Source organism: Schistocerca cancellata, chromosome 5 (genome assembly GCF_023864275.1).
Source record: "Schistocerca cancellata isolate TAMUIC-IGC-003103 chromosome 5, iqSchCanc2.1, whole genome shotgun sequence".
Taxonomy (NCBI): domain Eukaryota; kingdom Metazoa; phylum Arthropoda; class Insecta; order Orthoptera; family Acrididae; genus Schistocerca; species Schistocerca cancellata.
This window is the reverse complement of record NC_064630.1, coordinates 326,861,106-326,881,934: the sequence shown is the minus strand read 5'-3', so window position 1 is coordinate 326,881,934 and position 20,829 is coordinate 326,861,106. Positions and strand designations below refer to the sequence as shown.

Genomic DNA, 20,829 nt, shown 5'->3' with positions numbered 1-20,829 from the left:
TAGGAATATTGCCTTCTCTATGGCACAATGACTTGTCCAAGCCACGTTAGTTTTGGTCCACCCCAAGTATTTTATTTCCCTGGTACCCATCATATCTGGTGAGTGTTCCCCTATCTGCCTCCTGGGGAGGCGCCCGATGGGGGACTAGCAATCCCACACGGGAAAGATATGGTGAAGTGGCTTCGATTATTCGACTACATGAATACCATTCTTGAAGGGGAAGAAGAATATTTCATGTATGCGCAGACTCTTCAAGTTTGCTGCTATTCGAGAGCTGGAACTCTTCGGGTATCCTGCTCTCCATCGACTCAAGAAGAAGATGCGTGGAAATAGTTTTGCTGTGGCTGCTTATGAAAATATAAAATTTCTTTTAGGCTGGATGAGAAATAAATGAATTTTTACTTCATAATATGAGTATGATTTCTCTTCACCCTGTTCCCGCTTTGATAGTATACAGTCTCGTCCAGATGCTGTGTCTGTGGTTTTCTTCAAACATAGGAGATACAGTTTTAGATATGTTTGCTATATGTCTTTGGAAGTGGACGCGGTAACGTGCCTTCTGCTCCCATAACCCAATTCGTGTTGCACAATAGTCATAATTCCATGCAACCATTCTATATATTTTGTCATTCTCTGTCTTAAACTTCACCTCCTGAATAGCACTTATCTTCAGAAAAATTAATGTCATTTGTATCATGCACAGCCTTTGCATATACATACATAATGCGATAGGAGGATAGGTTTTTGGTAAACAAAAACAACAACAACAAAGACGTATGGTAACGATTTTACACAATTAAAACAGATTTCTTGAGATTACAATTCAGTTCTTGAGGTACAGTTCAGTTCATGAGGTACAATATAGTTCTTGAGGTACAGTTTGATGCTGCTATTCCAATGCAGAGATACTTTTAACTTACATATTACAACAGTAACACTGGTCAAGAATCTTTTTTTTCACAATTTTTTTCCCACTAGCAGTGGATGAGAATGTTTAGAATATTTCCAGTTATATAAATCTACCCTATAAACTAATGTGGAGACACTTTTTTTACTACTACTACTACTACTACTACTAAATTCGACAGTCCAAGCAGCATAGCTTTTACAATAATTCTGATGGACTGCGTACAGTTAGAAACTAATTTTCACAGTCCCAGTATGAAAGATTTTTACAATAATTCTGCTGGACTGTGAGCTATATGGATATATACACTTAAAAGCTAATCTGTCTTGGTTGGCTAGCTGCAGGCGAAAACTTATATATCGAATATGAATAAATATAAAAATAATTTTTTTCTGTTTATGCTTTTTTAATAAATATAAATATTTTTTGTTTATGCTTTTTAAATTTTTTTACTTGTTCTGTCACACATATAGTCCACACACACACACACACACACACACACACACACACACACACACACACACACGCACACACACATACAGAACAAACACACATACACAAAAATTACTTCACTATGGTTAAAGGGTCAGCTACTACTCTACAGACACTCTCTCTTCCTCTCTCACTCATTCTCCCACTTTCACTCAGAGTCCCCACCCTTCTCTCACTACAAGTAGTTAGAGTGAGTATGGAAGGATTCCAATCCTGTCATCACAAATGACCCTCTTATTGTCATGAGGCGACAGGCCGATTTTTGACTGTAACACAGTGTAACCTTGTGTCCTCTCGATCGAATACTAGTTTTCCATACCACATGCAGTGGCTGCAGTGCAGTACCATGAACACCACTGTACAGGCACCACAAGTAGTCTTCGATAGAGATGGCTCTCGATGCCTTACAAAACACACCCTTAGCCCACCTCTGGATGGCACCTTCCAATGTGTGATATGCATACATTTTTGATCACAGAGCTACAAACTTCACAATCAGCAATCCATTCGCTGCGTCTTTAATTAGGCCGATAACCTTCTTGTTCTTTGGAACAATACCATAAGGATTATCAGCTGTGTATGAGGATGTATCGAACTCATTAGCATGGTACCTTATTACTTCATATGGATTGCAGTTCTTCACCCAATAGATAAAGCTATCTATATCCATATAAAGTAATTTACGAACTGCGAAACGAGTTTCCGCAAACACATAATGAAAGCAATACGTATGGAGTAGGATAAGACTAGTATGCACATCCGCACATAAATAGGTTTCGTAAGCTCTACTGCAGTCTTCGCCATCTCCACAGCAACAAAGTTGTTATTGACTATGGTGACCTGCTTAAAATTTGGTCTGGCAGTGCATTTTTTTACGCCATAATGCCCGTCTCATTCGGTTCTAATCAAAATTTCACGTCGTTCCCTCAAATTCTCCATTGATTGGCCGAAAATTGAATTATTCATTAAAAAAACTCCGTCTTCAGGCCACAAGTGGCCCACTGGGACCATCCGACCGCCGTGTCATCCTCACTGAGGATGCGGATAGGAGGGGCGTGTGGTCAGCACACCGCTCTCCCGGTTGTTATGATGGTTTTCTTTGACCGGAGCCGCTACTATTCAGTCGAGTAGCTCCTCAATTGGCATCACGAGGCTAAGTGCACCCCGAAAAATGGCAACAGCGCATGGCGGCCCGGATGGTCACCCATCCAAGTGCCGGCCACGCCCGACAGCGCTTAACTTCGGTTATCTGACGGGAACCGGTGTATCCACTGCGGCAAGGCCGTTGCCCAAATTATTCATTAATTTATAAAAATTTTCTCGAAGTCACATGTCGAGGAAGCTCTCTATCTCGTATTGAAATCAATATACTTCTTCAACTAGGGGGACTGCTTCCGCCACATACCCTATATCAGAATCGGCTGCTATACTCCCCATGATTTTTCCACCTAATCCCTTGCGTTCATCTTTGGGCACCCATCGAAACTCACCAATCGGCTGTAACTGCTTCATGACATGTCCATATAAGTTGTTTCCATCCAAGCACAATATGTAACTCGAATCACCTATTCGTGGGTTATTTGCCTTCGTGTGCCTATGGACACATTGGCAAAGTTGTCCATGGACCCCTCATTCAAAGGAAAGAAGCAGGTCAGCATCGGTCAATAATTCTATGCTGCACTTCGTTTTCTTGAGCATTGCGTCCTAAGACAAACCAGTTACCGCGTAATAAAAGGCGGGATCCAGAGAATATGTGGTCGTGCACATACTCTGGAATTTCTCGAAAACGTTCGCAAGCAAGCGCACGTCTGTGTCCGTGTAAAGCCATGTGTACTCTCCTAAAGAGGAGATGCTGAATTCCTGCCAGAGATTCACAGTATCCTCCTATTCTGCATCCATTATGGCATCACCTGTGAGGTTGCTGGGGAATGCAGATATGTCAGTTAGCCTGGTTTCTTTGAGTTTTGTCATACTATCCACATACTCGTATGGGAAAACCTCCTTCCTAGTCACAAAAAGAAACTATTCCTCATCGGGAAATACAGCTCGAGTGATGTGCATATCCCCTTGAGGTAGAGATTCAACGAGTTTCTGGAATGATGCCTGCATAAAACGTAGCGTATCAAGGACGCAGTGCGTAATTCATGGCGTCATTCGTTTGGTGAATAAAATGTGTTTTTCGATGCTCTCAGGCAGGACACAGACCTGATCTTTCCCCATGCTGAAATCAGCCAAGTGCTCAGCTAGGAAGTGAGTGTCATACCCACTTAAATTATGGAAGCGAACGGATAAGTGCCTTGATAGCCGATACTTCAGATTGCACGTATTCTGAGCTACACCGTGGAATTTCCCCGTAAGATGACAGCAGTCCCTACGAGAAGTTTCTGCTTTTCTTTCTGACGGCAGACCACAACTATGACAGTCAACCACGTTATTGTACAGATCTTCATTCTCCTTCGATTTGATTACGGGAACGTTGTCTTGTAAAGCTTTACAACCTCCAGTGAAAGTTTTTCGGGCTCAGTGAGCACTCAAACCTCAGGATTATCCCCGACATAAGATTTGTAGCGGTTAAGACTTGAATTATAGGACGATACAATTTGGTTTGCTGACACACATGGTAGGTGACTTACTGTAAAGGTGATATGTGAGGTCGTGAGGTCGCCTTCACAGTGGGTCACAGTAGCAAAGAGGCACTCAAACTCAGTGTACACTACAAACGCACATCATTCCTAGTAGTGAGCATTTTAAAACTTTATGAATTTTGTTTTCCCCAGGAGGCGTCATAACACTTACCGTGTTCTTGAAAGTGCAATCTACTAGATGCTCTGCTAATAACTTGTGAGAGAAAAAGTCACTGAGGCATCTTAAGCAAATATGCCGTTTACCAAGATGTTTACTCAGTTGGGCGGAAAGGCATCGGGATATGTCTGTGATCCAAAGATAATGATAATCATCGCCTTCAGATAAGAGCAGCATGTTTACATGCATCTCACGCTTCCGGGAAACTTTTGAAAAATGAAGGGGGCTGATGATAATATGCTCGTGCTGCTCACCTGACTTGCTTTCCTTCTCCAGGTCATAAACATGAACCATTATTCCGGTATTCTGTGCCTCAAATTCAGGTATGTCCTGAATCTTGGCGGGGAACTCGATACACACACGAGTATTATCACCTACGTGGTACGTACCGGGATGGTCAGGATGATCTCTGCAATTGTAATTTCTGTCACAAGCCAGGAGTGACCATGCAAAACGAGCCTGATCCTTTCTATTTTTCACATTAATGCATGCATACGTATTAGCTATATTCTTAGGGAACTCGATACAGCTAGATCCTCAAATTAGCGGATCACTGACATATGTATGGATGTCCAGGTGTAGTATTTGATTGACTGTCTCACTTCCATCTCAGAAAACAGGGCCAGTATAGCACTCGAGGTGTATTCGCAAAACCACTCGGCGATTGATGTGCTCTATATTATCACGTCATTTTCCCCCAAACGTAATGAAGGCTCGTCTCTTCAATCGCAGTGACAATTTTGGTGGAACGCAATAGTTCGGCGTAGAACACAACACTGCATTTAATAGCGAGATACCGCGGATCGCTGACTACTCTGAGGAGCTCCGTTTCCATGACAACAAGGCACACCCTTAGAAACCCAACAGGGGTGCGGTAGGTTCGTGTCAGATTCTCGATCCTTGTGAACGAGATTTGCTCCTCAAAGGCATCTGCAATCACTGAGTAGTCTAACTGTGGTATGGTGTCACTGACCTGATGTCCTTCACTAAAAGGAGGGGAAAGGGAACTGTCGCTAGCCACAGGATCACCTCTATTACTAATAATGCTACTACCACTATTTCAGGGCGATGAGGTTAATCCAGCCGATGATGGAGTCAGCGAGGTACACAGGGGTATGCACCGAGGCACACTTATCTTCCACTGCTGGCGAGGGTGAATATTCAGAGCCAGAGTAGGATGAGGTGGTGGCAATGAGGGCCAGTGGGAACACCGTGGTTGCGGCAATGGTGTCCAACGATGCTGCATAATGGAGACCTCACCACCGCCAGCATGGGGATGGGAGATCGTTCCTCCTCTTCTTCTTCTTCTTCTTCCTCTTCTTCTTCTTCTTCTTTTTCTTCCGACTGAACCACCCATGGACGCCAGGGGGTATGGGATGGTGCGCGGTCAGTTGCTGCGGTGGCTGCAGATGATGCTGCCACCCCTTGTGCAGCTCCCAGTGGTGCTTTGCACATGGTGCATGCCGCTTGGGCATGTGTTTCATTCCTTCCCCTGCAACCACCATTCTAGGCACTCATGCCACAGCTAGCTGTTGTAGTGCTGGTGGTGAATGTGGTGCCTCTGTAACAAACTAATAACGAAAAAAATTAAGAACAGCTCTCAATATTTTTTTAAAAAGATATGTGCTGTAAACAAATAACAACATTTCAGAATAATAATAATTATATGCTGCAACGACGGCTGTTGCATTACAATCACCTTTCCCACTCTGGACCCAAAGATTGAGCAGTTCAGTCGGGTTTTCCAGTAGGTCTCCCATCCGACCCAGCATTTCCTCTTCCTACCCCGAAAGGGCGAGATGGCGCTCCCTTTCTTCTTCTTCTGCAGCAGCCGCCATATCATATACCCACTCTGGTATTTCACCCTCACCTTGGGGCCATTTACCGTGCTCACTGATGCTACCTACAACAATAAGATATCAAATGTAATTATTTCTTGAAAATATTAGAGACATACACACAGAAAATCGTACTGAAAGTCGTTTTTGTTAACTCACTGAAATATAAACGAAAATCTTATCCTCTAGTTCCCTGAAATTACTTATACATGAAACACACAGAATTTGGAAATCGTACTCTTACAAGACTGACTCGATTGCTCTTGGGTCCCACCCACGACACATACCCCTACGTCTCCTTCCTTATCCACAGAAACACCTAGAAAAGCAAAGAATATGTCTCAGACAACTGAATGCATCATGTTACGAAAAATTAATGTATATACTTTTGAATACATTGAGGGAGTGAACAGTGATCAATGTGTTAGAAATACACTCCTGGAAATGGAAAAAAGAACACATTGACACCGGTGTGTCAGACCCACCATACTTGCTCCGGACACTGTGAGAGGGCTGTACAAGCAATGATCACACGCACGGCACAGCGGACACACCAGGAACCGCGGTGTTGGCCGTCGAATGGCGCTAGCTGCGCAGCATTTGTGCACCGCCGCCGTCAGTGTAAGCCAGTTTGCCGTGGCATACGGAGCTCCATCGCAGTCTTTAACACTGGTAGCATGCCGCGACACCGTGGACGTGAACCGTATGTGCAGTTGACGGACTTTGAGCGAGGGCGTATAGTGGGCATGCGGGAGGCCGGGTGGACGTACCGCCGAATTGCTCAACACGTGGGGCGTGAGGTCTCCACAGTACATCGATGTTGTCGCCAGTGGTCGGCGGAAGGTGCACGTGCCCGTCGACCTGGGACCGGACCGCAGCGACGCACGGATGCACGCCAAGACCGTAGGATCCTACGCAGTGCCGTAGGGGACCGCACCGCCACTTCCCAGCAAATTAGGGACACTGTTGCTCCTGGGGTATCGGCGAGGACCATTCGCAACCGTCTCCATGAAGCTGGGCTACGGTCCCGCACCCCGTTAGGCCGTCTTCCGCTCACGCCCCAACATCGTGCAGCCCGCCTCCAGTGGTGTCGCGACAGGCATTAATGGAGGGACGAATGGAGACGTGTCGTCTTCAGCGATGAGAGTCGCTTCTGCCTTGGTGCCAATGATGGTCGTATGCGTGTTTGGCGCCGTGCAGGTGAGCGCCACAATCAGGACTGCATACGACCGAGGCACACAGGGCCAACACCCGGCATCATGGTGTGGGGAGCGATCTCCTACACTGGCCGTACACCACTGGTGATCGTCGAGGGGACACTGAATAGTGCACGGTACATCCAAACCGTCATCGTACCCATCGTTCTACCATTCCTAGACCGGCAAGGGAACTTGCTGTTCCAACAGGACAATGCACGTCCGCATGTATCCCGTGCCACCCAACGTGCTCTAGAAGGTGTAAGTCAACTACCCTGGCCAGCAAGATCTCCGGATCTGTCCCCCATTGAGCATGTTTGGGACTGGATGAAGCGTCGTCTCACGCGGTCTGCACGTCCAGCACGAACGCTGGTCCAACTGAGGCGCCAGGTGGAAATGGCATGGCAAGCCGTTCCACAGGACTACATCCAGCATCTCTACGATCGTCTCCATGGGAGAATAGCAGCCTGCATTGCTGCGAAAGGTGGATATACACTGTACTAGTGCCGACATTGTGCATGCTCTGTTGCCTGTGTCTATGTGCCTGTGGTTCTGTCAGTGTGATCATGTGATGTATCTGACCCCAGGAATGTGTCAATAAAGTTTCCCCTTCCTGGGACAATGAATTCACGGTGTTCTTATTTCAATTTCCAGGAGTGTATTTACCATCAAAAACAGTCTTGATCACAATTTATTTATTACGGTGACCGGTTTCGACCACTACTGTGGTCATCTTCAAACCTACAAGTGGTATACAAAGCTTTAATTAGAGGGCTCTTACTCACTGGTAATTCATCGCTTTATAGCTTTGTAACTTCATGTATTTTCTTTAACGTATGTAGCCCTCTAATTAAAGCTTTGTATACGACTTGTAGGTCTGAAGATGACCACAGTAGTGGTCGAAAGCGGTCACCGTAATAAATAAATTGTGATGAAGACTGTTTTTTATAGTAAATAATGTATATACATTCCCCAGCCCTCATCATTAGAAGCACAGTGACCTAGCCACCAGCAAGGTTCAACCACCTGAACATGCTGGACATTTGCTCTGGGGAAATATTGTGGAATTTGCACAATATCATCTGGCAGCAAACCCATGAAGACTATTTACAACATATACCCCGGGAAAGATCAAAGAGTCATTGTTGATGGAAATTGTTTATAAAACGGAAATAGATGGTAGAAATCGAAAAAATCAGAGGATGGGAAATAGGTGAATTATGCTATGCAGAGGACATGATTTGCATTTTGTAAGCCAGGGATACTCTTCTTTAACTTCTGTTCACTTCGTATACTGTGACTGCAAAGTCATTAAGATGCTCTGTGGTGTACTGCTGGGCACGACTGCGCTAGCGGTGTGCCTGGCTTCGTCCCTTCACCCCACCAGTCTGCAGCTGCCTCGAGGCTCAGTACGTCCCCACCAGACTGCTGCATTCATGATGACTGCTGCAACTGCCTCGCCTCACACATGACTTTACTACCAGCTTCTGCTCTGCTCTGGCGGCTTGAGGTGAAAGGGAGGTGAACACCCCACGCCTTGTGCGTCGCTTGGGTTCGTGTCTGGCGGTCCGCCTCCCTCGCCCACACTAGTAGTTCCTCCGCCCTCAGCTTCCACGCCACAGGGGAGGGTGGCAGCTAGTAGCAAAAGAGAGAAATTGGTAGATGATTGTAATGTACAATGCCGTTCCCAAGGCGCGCAGCGGTAGGATGTATCATGAACAGTAGATTTGTTTTCGAAGGTTATCATCTTCCTGCCAAAACTGTACCCTAACTGGCAACAACATGTATTTCGAGGGACGCAGCTGATGTCAGAAGTGTCAAGATATCTGTTTACCTTAGACTGAACTAAGAGTGTTTTTCTAAGGCTAAAAGCTAATTCAATTTTCCAGCCACTTGCCAGCAAACAAAGGCTGCTCGTTTCAGAATTTTTTTTTTCCTCCCTTAGAGCTGCGTTCTGTTCCTCAGACATCTGCACCAAGCCTATTCGACGAAAAAGAAGGTAAATTAGAATTATATTAATACCTTCAGCTGTTAACGGGCGTTGACACATATCAGCAGGGACAGGTGAAAATGTGTGCCCCAACCGGGGACTCGAATCTGGGATCTCCGGCATACATGCAGACGCTCTATCCACATTTTTTTTTTTTTAAATCTCATTTTGTTCGCTTTCGTTCGTTGCATCTGCTCGGGGCGGACGTCGTAAGACATCCGTTTAAGTCCGTTGTTGATCGATTAACTCAGTTTTTTTATTACAGAGGGTTGCTAACCCTCTGACCAAACACGCTGAGCTACCGTGCCGGCTCCTGAGCCACCGAGGGCACAGAGCATAGGGCGACTGCAGGGACTATCTCACGCCCGCCTCCCGCGAGACCCACATTCTCACCTTTTATGTCCATACACTATACTCGTGGTGTCTCTAGCGTTAAAAGGTTTTTTTGGCTTTTCACATTTAACCAAATATAACATTGATGTTGATAATTCATGGCAATGTTTGCCGACAAGATAAAGAATGCAACCTTTTAACACTAGATTGCGTACTCACGGCAGTTCTCCTTGGCCGTTTCTTGGTACGACTTGGAAAAAGAGAAAAATTAATGAATGATCGATGATGCGTCGGTTCTCGATTGTGTTTAGGAGACGTACGGATTGATTGCGTGAAAATAGTTTCTCAAATGACCTCTTAACCCGGATTGCTTTCACGCAATCAGACTCTTCAATGAAATTACCTAAGGGACCTATTTGAATAATAAAAAAAAATTGGAAATGAATGCAAAACAGTGAAATTTTGTAAAAAAAGTTGTCAGATCGTAAACTGAACACGTTAATGGTCTCCCAAATACAATCGACACACCGCGATAAAGAGCGAACCTGTAACAAAGTTCATTTAAACATAAACATTATTTGTGGTTAATTTAAAGAAAAGAATAAGCATAGATTTTCTGTATAGTGGAGGAAAAGTATATTCTCAAAGAAGAAAGGCGTTAAACTATAAACATTACCAAATTTACAATGAATACAAAACTTACATTTTTATGTTTTTCTCATACATGGAGCAGTCCAACAATCGCTGCTTTTGTATGTGTGATATTTTGTAAAAATTAAATGTCCTGGCGTGCGCGTAAGTATTTTTTTTTTTGTCACTAAGTTTACAAAAGCGTTTTCTTTCTTGATGATAACGTGGTTTTTCACACTAAACTTGTAGCGGTGCTACACAACACGTCTTAACAAGTCGGCAACCAAACATCAAAGGTAATGAAGTACATGTTAACATATCGGCGACCAAAAGTACAACTAACTATAAAGACTCTAGAATTTTCCTAACAAATGATAAATTGTTCTTTCTTCTGTTTCGCAGCTTCTTGCTATCAAGCGCTGCGGCAATGATTTTAAATATCTGCGCCCAGCGAGTCATAGTGTTTAAAAGTACCTTTTAAACGCTGGCCGCGCGTCTTGGTATAGGCGCACATTATAAACAGATTTTGTTTCTTTACTCTCGCGTTGTCATGCTTAGTATCATTACAAACTGCAGCTCGATGGCTATCCTTTTCTCATATGCAAAATGTCTGAAATCCAATAATATCACATTGCTTCCCGCGTGAGGAGCGACGACTCCGTCAGGATCATCGCGACTCACGCGTAGTCGTGATATTATTGCTTGCGTGAAACAAGTTAGTATTACTTGCAAAAATTCTTTACAATAGATTTTACACATTACATCAAGCAAAGTGGTTAACATACAGAGTATTAGGTAAGTATATTCGTACGACTGAAATTGATAGTAATTTGTCCATAAGGTAACTACATGACAATTGAACTGTGCCCTTTCTAATGTATTGTACAAGGATAACAAATGTTCATTTCTCGGTAAAAGATAATGAAATTAAGATAAAGAGACACATACATAGATACATTATACATGGCATAATAAATATAAAAAAAAACAAAGAAATAAATTACTTGACTTCGCAGGAAGTCTGGGTGCTGTGTGCACTCGTGGAAAAAATATGTTACAAAAGATTGACATTCTTGTTTTACAGTGACATACTACAGGAATATTTTTGTCGTTGTTTCGTCGAAGATTTCTTGCAGTAAATACGTAGCACTTTACTTATTTGTGGCGTTTATGACCTGCAAAAAAAAAAATGTTTCACTACACTTGGGTAGGTATGAATTGCACTGGGAGTGGTAGAACTTCGGGTATAAATGATAGCACTGCACTTGAGTGGGGAAATTGATTACACTTTCACAGTGGAGGAAAAGTAGGGCATCACTTTCATTGTGGAAGTTGGAGTAGTTGTCGGGGTGTGATGTTGCGTTGGAAATACGTCGTGGGTCAGGAACTGGAAGACTGGTTCTGCAACACGTTGAGCCGTATGGTGGCGGTCTCTATTTCACTTGACACTTGCCGTGCTTCCATTTATGTTTTCGTACATGAAAAATACAAAAAAAAAATTGTATTAGAATGTGCTTACTTACTAATAACTTAGTCTAAAAGAAAATTGGCTTAGGTAAGGATAACAATGGTTTATGTACATACGGTCTCATTCTCTTAGGAATGCTTAGTTCTCATATTTATCTATTTTTCTGGTTTTACTTGGTTTGACACGTTTTCGTCATTACTCGGCCTGGTCAGTGAATTCGGTAGCTATTGTCAAAATCGAGCTTAAGACTCTTCCGATTAGTGTCTTTATAATTTCACAAGGTACATGAGTGCTTAATTCATTGCTTTATCATATTTTATTTTGAATGCATTTCAAACACATTTGGCATCCGCGCTCGTTGTTCAAAGAAAAATTGATTGTTGAGCGCTCAGGGTACACAGTGTTACGTCCGTTGGTCACAATCACGTGATAATAACTTGACAGTTCCACAACGCTAGCAGCAGTATTCTGCGAGGAGCAGAGCGTTTGGTGTCTACTAGCCGTGGTATGAATTTTTACACAGTTTTTCATCGACTCTGGATTACGGAAGCAGCGCCAGTTGCGGCGACTCCCGCAGCTGTTTCGAAGAATGTGTTCGTGGAAAGGCGTACAGTACCGTTTGTGGTAAGTACAACACTTATTCACTTTCACTCTTCGGTTTTCTACATCGTGGTTTCGTGGTACAAGTACTTATAACATTACTTCACACGCGGTATTTCACGCGCGTCCTTGGAGTTATCACCTTTTTAGTTCACACGTTATTGTTAATTCGTGTTCACATTTATTTGGTCATCATGTTAAGGTTCACACGCACCACTTTTATACGTGTCCATTAATTACTTGTCTATAGTCGGTTCACACGCAGCAGCACATACGTGTCCATTTATTACTGACTGCATTATTACTACAAAGTACAGTTAACATTTAGTATACATATCATGTCTAAAAATTATTTACAAAGAAATATTTAGTCTCTGTGACTACAAGGCCTGACGAAAAGCGTGTCTCTTGTTCGTAGTTTGTGCTTCCAAGGCACTTTAGGTTTACACTTTGTTCGAAATCTTGTTATTCTTTTCTTTTTACAATAGTTACTTTTTTCGCAAGTTCAGCTCTTTTATTTTCTCTCTATTACGTCGTTAGTTTGAAGACATAGTCAATGTGGCTTCGTTTACGTGATGAACAGTTCGTGTTCAAACTACCATTAGGGTAATTGGGAAGCTTGGTGTTCCCTGTCGTGCAATTGCACATACCAAATCTTAATTGAACTCGCAATTTGCGAAGAATAAGCATAGCCCGTCGACAACCAATGTGTCACGACTATCCATTCGTATAGCCTGTATGTATCAATCATGCAACCAGCTCGTAAAATTCACTTCTCTACTGGATAAGGTAGGATGGTAAGGATACTGGTTAGAGGAAAACACAAAAGACTTTTATGGAGTGAAGAGATTTGAAGACACAGTGTTAATGACGTATGATATGATGAGCTTAACATAAATTATTATCACCTTAGTTTTTCATGACAAATAGTATAATTAAATCGATACAGTAGTTTCAGTGTCGTCTGATCCAGCTCTCTAAACAATTTTCTATGCATATCTAAAATTACTTAAACCATGCATTAGCAGTGAACTGTGTCTGTTAACTATCTCCTGTTCCATGTATCGTAAAATTGTTTTCTAAAAAAAAACGTCGTATCTCGAGGACCTGAAATAGATATTTCTAGTACTAAACTAATTTATTTATAAATGATCTTTGTATTTCAGCTGCACTGTGCCGTAAAATTGTTATGAGCGTATACGGTTTTCTCCGTATTATAATAAAATAATTGAGTTGCGCACTTCTTTCCTGCTACCTGGATCGTTATTGATTACTTGATTCTTATATGCTAAGCTGCTGCTTTTTGCCTGCTGCGTTTCGTAGGTGGTCTCATAAAATTTGTTGTCACACACTCCTTATGCATAACATAACATTTACCTCATTAGAGTAAGCGTCCTTGATAATTTTTATTTATTTATTTATTTATTTATTTATTTATTTATTTATTTTTACCTACGAGCAATCATTCTGGTCTGAATGATCATTTTAATTTATTTCATTCAAGAGGAGAGAGCTTTGCTATACTTAAAACTAGTGGTAGCAGGTGGCACTTAGCACGTCCCTACTATAATATATGTCAGCTCTTTCGGCTGTGGCCGTTCATGGCTCAATTAACTTAAAACTAACTTACATCTAAGGCAAATCTTGCTCTCCTACAATAAATGTGTTTTACTTAAGGTGCTCATATAAATTACTTATCTTGTTGTGGCAGGTCGACAGGGTGTTAGTCCTGTGCACTACTCTTACATACGTTGGTACTTCACACATAGTATGACAATTTATAGTGTGTGTGTATATTTTCTTTTAGCAGCTTAACTTAACAGATATTTTCAATGGTTGACTCGGTATTTCTTCAAGTCTGCGTGATGAAACAATCCTTTTATTCGTCCAGATACAGGGTCAACTAATAGATAGCAACCAATGTGCGGCTTTCTTAAGATAATATATGGTCCTTCATACAAGTGCTGCCACTTGCGATTCTTATGATGAATCAAAGATGGTTTGAAGTGGGTCTTTAATAGCACTCGTTCATTTATACGATACGATAAGACTTTGCTAATGTGTTTGTCATGCGCCTTTTTTCTTAGGTTGGCATCAGTTGTTAAAGATATGAGAGCTTATTGGTTCCACAGCTTCCCCGTGGAGGCCTAAAGAAGCTGCTAATGATTTTACGACTGGGGTGGAGCTGAAATGTCAGTTATTTTTTACTTGACTAGTATTTTGCGACCTACCAGGTCGAAAATTTGCGTTCGTATCCCATACGACTTGTGCATCTGTTGATTGCGTGTTATTTGACATCGCGTTTGGTGCTTGGTTCGCCTGTGTGTAAAAAATAGTCGGATTCCCTTGGCTATTATAACCGGCGGTGTCAGGAAAAGCATCCGACGAATTGTCCTGACTATTTTTCCTGAACTGTTGGTTGCGTTGGTGAGAAAATGTCGCATTTTTCGGCTGTGAAAAATTTATTTGCTGAGAGGGAGTGAAGTGACTCGGCTGACTGTACTGTTGTGGTCTGTTATAATTGTTCCATTTCTTTCCCTTGTGACGACTTCCATTATTCGTCTTGTTGTTCTGGTACTGGTAATTACCGTTATGATTTATCGGTGAATTGCCGTATTGTTGCTGTGTGTTTTGATAAATCGGATTGTACCTATTGTGGTGTGGATGTTTGTTATATTGTTTTCCATTACGGCGGTTGAAACTGTTATGATTGCCGTAAGGCTGAGCGTTTGGTTGTCCCGTGTTATGTTGGTACGACATTCCATTGACACAGTTTGTTATGTGCTGCTGCGGAGCGGGCGGTCCATTATTATAATTATTCCGCGCGCTCGCACGCACATCCTCATAGATCATATCCAAATTGTCAAGAACAGAAAGAAAGGCTTCTAGGTCTTCTTCACTCACATTAACTAGTTTTTCTCTTATTGACACAGGAAGTTTTGACTTTAAGATCATGATTACATCTTTGGTTGAAATGGGCGTGTCCCAATACTGAATTTTACGTAGATATTTTTCAAAATAACGTCTCAAGCCTCCTCCTTTGGTGTTGAAAGGTTCGGCGTTGTAAACCTCTTTTCGGAGTCTTTGTTGTATACCTGAACTCCAGAATTTATTCAAAAAATGCTTTTCAAAATCTGCATAGGTGTGACATTTGTCTATTATTTCTGTACCCCAAATTGATCCTTCACCGTGTACGTAGCCTAAGATGAACTGTATCCGCTGCCTGTCGTTCCATGATTCCGGAAAAGCACCTGTGAATGATTTTAGAAATACCATGGGATGTATATTTCGTTTTTCAGGTATAAAAGGCTGAAAAACTCTGTGTTTTAGCACACTCTCGTCTCGCATTAGTTCAACGAGTGTTAGTTGATCGGCATGACTACGTGACGTAGAAGTTTCGTCACGCGTATTATTTACTGTTGGTGAGAATTGTACCTGACACGCGGGATATTGACGACTATCGTGTTCTGGCGGTAGCGAATACTCACTTTGATTGTCACCTTGCAATTCCGTAACTTGTCGTTTTAGTTGATCTATATCATTGCTTAGCTGACGTTTCCATTCCGGAAGATCGTGGCTAAATGCTCGTCTGATTTCACCTAATTCACTGGTTAAAGTGTCACCAGAAGTACCGGGAGCGGTTAAGATTTCTGCTGTAGCAGATTTAACCGTACCCTTTAGTTCAGCGTGTACCTTGCTGACAATGTACTGTTCTTTGGATTGCATCCACTCTTCAAATTCCCTATTAAGTGTATTGCTTATACCGGTGTTGACATCTGCGATCTTTTTGTCAATATTGACATCGGATATTTGCTGAGCAAGGTCTTCGACTCGCTCGCCAACGTGGTTGACACTTTCTGTCAATTGGCTTACTCTCTTTGAAACATCACTGTAATGTTTCAAAGAGTCACTCGCAGTTGATTTACACACATCTATTTGGGCCTGCATATCTATGAACTTGCTATCAATATTGGTCTCGGCGGATTCCACCATCGAAAGAACACTATCAATTTTTGCGTGTACGCTTGCGTTTAGCTCGCTTGCGTAAGCAGTGGTAATGGCTTTAATTTTTTCCTCCATGGTGTCATTCGATTTTTTGATTTGTGCTTGGATGTCGGTAATAACAGAATTTATATTGTTCATTCGCACTTGAGTGTCCTCTACCCTTGATTCTAAACTGTTGAACCTGCTGTCACTTTGATTTGCTAACTGACTGATTTGCGTTCCAAGATTGTCACTTTGGTTTGTTAACTGACTGATTTGCGTTCCAAGATTGTCACTTTGGTTTGTTAACTGACTGATTTGCGTTCCAAGATTATCACTTTGGTTTGTTAACTGACTGATTTGCGTTCCAAGATTGTCACTTTGGTTTGTTAACTGTGCCATTCGAGTGTCAAGATTACCCATGTTTGCTTCAAAACTGGTTTTCATATCAGCAAACAATTTTAGTATATCTGACAGCGAGCATTCACGTGACTGCGACGCGGTCTGTGGCACCGACAGCTCACGTGTCGCTTCGTCCTGTTTTGTTCCCTCACTACGAGATTCAGGTTTGTTTACACCCGCGCGCGGTCTAAGTTGCATTGGTTGCTCATCAGCCATCGTAAATTTAAAGTAGTTACACTGCACGAGCTAGAAAAGATAATTTTTTTTTTTTTTAAATTATGATTTTCACTTGTCAGGTGCGCCAAGGATTTCGCGTCCTGATTTCACAGATATTGCTTGCGCGTTATAAACATTTGAAACTCTGACACACGAAAATGCCAATATGGCAACGGGAGTGACAAAATAAATGAAAAACACTTATGGAGCACTGAAACTGGCACAGATAGCGGCCATTGTGATTCACTTAAATGCACAACAATGGAAATTCTTGCTAACTATTTCTAACTATTGCAAGCGAAATGATGAAATAGAGGCGGATCTAATAGCAAAAGGAAACAGAAATTTGGAAATTAAATTGCTTGAGGAAAAGGAAAAAAGCGTAGAGAGTGAATGTCACGAGCCGACTGAATGCTCGGTACGCAAAGCTTCAAACGTAATGAAACATCGTACTCACATTAATTGTCTTGCGCGCTGCTATTTATTGCTGTTGTGGATTCTTGCTGCGATTTTCTGCATATGCGTCCTTTTTTTATCACTGGTTTTGGCTTCCAATTTTCTCCAGATGGTAGCATGAAAATAAAAAGAACAAATTAGTTTTTTAGTTAGGTCCCTGTTCGGGCGCCACATCTAGCGTTAAAAGGTTTTTTTGGCTTTTCACATTTAACCAAATATAACATTGATGTTGATAATTCATGGCAATGTTTGCCGACAAGATAAAGAATGCAACCTTTTAACACTAGATTGCGTACTCACGGCAGTTCTCCTTGGCCGTTTCTTGGTACGACTTGGAAAAAGAGAAAAATTAATGAATGATCGATGATGCGTCGGTTCTCGATTGTGTTTAGGAGACGTACGGATTGATTGCGTGAAAATAGTTTCTCAAATGACCTCTTAACCCGGATTGCTTTCACGCAATCAGACTCTTCAATGAAATTACCTAAGGGACCTATTTGAATAATAAAAAAAATTGGAAATGAATGCAAAACAGTGAAATTTTGTAAAAAAAGTTGTCAGATCGTAAACTGAACACGTTAATGGTCTCCCAAATACAATCGACACACCGCGATAAAGAGCGAACCTGTAACAAAGTTCATTTAAACATAAACATTATTTGTGGTTAATTTAAAGAAAAGAATAAGCATAGATTTTCTGTATAGTGGAGGAAAAGTATATTCTCAAAGAAGAAAGGCGTTAAACTATAAACATTACCAAATTTACAATGAATACAAAACTTACATTTTTATGTTTTTCTCATACATGGAGCAGTCCAACAATCGCTGCTTTTGTATGTGTGATATTTTGTAAAAATTAAATGTCCTGGCGTGCGCGTAAGTATTTTTTTTTTTGTCACTAAGTTTACAAAAGCGTTTTCTTTCTTGATGATAACGTGGTTTTTCACACTAAACTTGTAGCGGTGCTACACAACACGTCTTAACAAGTCGGCAACCAAACATCAAAGGTAATGAAGTACATGTTAACATATCGGCGACCAAAAGTACAACTAACTATAAAGACTCTAGAATTTTCCTAACAAATGATAAATTGTTCTTTCTTCTGTTTCGCAGCTTCTTGCTATCAAGCGCTGCGGCAATGATTTTAAATATCTGCGCCCAGCGAGTCATAGTGTTTAAAAGTACCTTTTAAACGCTGGCCGCGCGTCTTGGTATAGGCGCACATTATAAACAGATTTTGTTTCTTTACTCTCGCGTTGTCATGCTTAGTATCATTACAAACTGCAGCTCGATGGCTATCCTTTTCTCATATGCAAAATGTCTGAAATCCAATAATATCACATGTCCCACCCCAACACACTCATTACTCGTGGAAGACATTCTTACCAAGTCCCGTATGAGTTCGGGGAATATGTGTGCATCCGCACAGAAGAAGAAGAAGGTCATGGCCGGTATTGCCAGAACTATATACTTATATGGATATGGCGTCTGTTCTTTCGGACATTTCCGAAAGAACAGACACCATATCCATATAAGTATAAAAAGAAGGTAAGTTATAACTTGCTGGTATGGCATTCTGAGTTCCTATTGGTCCACTGCAAAATAGAGAGTGGAGTCTGAAGGTATATAAAGCCCAAATCACAACACAATCCTGATCCGTCTTTGACAGTACCCAATTGTATCCGTGTGATTTGCACAATATGAAACTGTCAGCCAGCAGTGATGCCAATGGCAGTGGTGATGGGAACGGCCAAACTTTGGACAATTGCCATGTAAGCATTTACAAAAAATTATGAGTCCAAATTGCGACAGTTATAAAATTTCATTGCAAAGTATTCGAATTTTTCCAGATTGTGATACATTTTCGTAACAAGTGGTTATAAAAGTTCTTTTCTTCTTGCTATTGCATCATTCATTCCCAAAATGTAGGCTGAATTAGAACAGCAGCTAGAAACTGAAAGTCGGCAGCAAGCTGAAGAGGTTCTGCTACCATCATGTAAGTACATCCAGAAATTCTGTGTAATGGTTTACATGTTCAGAAAAAGCTCTTAATGTATACAGATCGCAACAAATGCTTATAAAAGTTTTGATCTCGCTGTTGCAGTATTAGAGCAGCAGCTGACAGACACAGAGCTGATCCTGGAGGTCGAAATGCAGCAAGAACGTAAGTACATTTGTAATATATTGCCTTTAGACTTTATTTCATCGCATACAGTTGTGTGAGGCATATATTCTTCATTGTTATAGATGTTGCTATGGATCAAGAGGAGTATGAGAATCTAGTGGCGGTATGCATTGAGAATGATGACTAGGAGTCGTTGCTTTTATCTGGTGTGAACTTTTTATTTTTATTTTTTTGTAGTTACATGTAATCAATATCTTGCTGTAGGCCAATTCAGTGCACATTTTTTGTTGTTATTTTTGTAATCAATGTCTTGTTGTAGGCGACTTCCGTGAGATAGATGGATGACTCCATAACAGCAATTCTGGCGAGGGTGAAATACCAGAGTGAGTGCATGAGATAGTGGCTACTGAAAGGCAGTGCGTTCTCTCCTTTTTGGAAGAGGACGAGGAGATATTTGACTGGATGGGAAAAGAAAGATCGACTGAACTGTTCAGTCCTGGGACCCAAAGTGTAAAAGTTGATTATAATGCAGCAATCATCGTTACAGCATATAATTATTACTCTGAAATGCTGATGTACCTAATTTCTGTTATTGGTTTACCGCATATACTGTATTTAAAAAAATCTTGAGCACTGTACTCAATTTTTTTCTGTTATTCATATGTACAGAGGTGCCCTATCCCAGACGTGGTTTACTGTGGATCTGCATCCCAACATCGCTTCAGATATTATGCGTGGTGAATCAAACTTCAAACCTTATTCCAGGCATGGCATATTGTGGATCCCATCTCAGCATCGCTCCGGGTATAATGCGCAACAGATCCACACTCGAACTCTAACTTGGGTCTACTGTGGGTCCTGGGAGGCATCCACAACACATGCACAGACAGAGCCACACAGAAAACAGAGCAAACGCACCACAAATGTAGAATATGTGGATGGAGGTGACTGTATCTTTCGAGTACAGTGTTACACTATGCCGCCCGACCAGAAAAATGGTGTATTTGCGCTAGATGTTGGCAGCTGTACTACGTTTACAAGCAATTTTAGAACACGGAACGAGAAGTGATGTCATGATCGCATGGGTAGAAGTGACATAAAACCGATAAAGTTATGAAAAATAACGTAAAATACGTATATATTGAGGGAAAATACACCGAAATACGAAGAAACTGAGGAAGTACTTGCGTGTCTTCTGGTTGGCGCACAACAGGTCTTGTACGTGAAAACGGGTATGCGGCAGCAAGAGGAAAAAGAAAAAACCTTGACAATGATGCATCGGTAACCAGGGATACAGTCTTTTTTTTTTGTCGAGGCAGCATTCTACTGTATGTCTATTGAGGTAATAGTGATACAGACGAGTTGACTGCTGTCTTTGATGCTTTCCTGGA

General features: G+C 41.7%; 1 pseudogene; it reads right to left on the bottom strand.

The window, feature by feature from the left end:
• Positions 1-2,571: 2,571 nt before the first annotated feature.
• On the bottom strand, positions 2,572-2,689 carry LOC126189853 (5S ribosomal RNA; annotated as a pseudogene).
• Between the last annotated feature and the right edge of the window lie 18,140 nt (positions 2,690-20,829).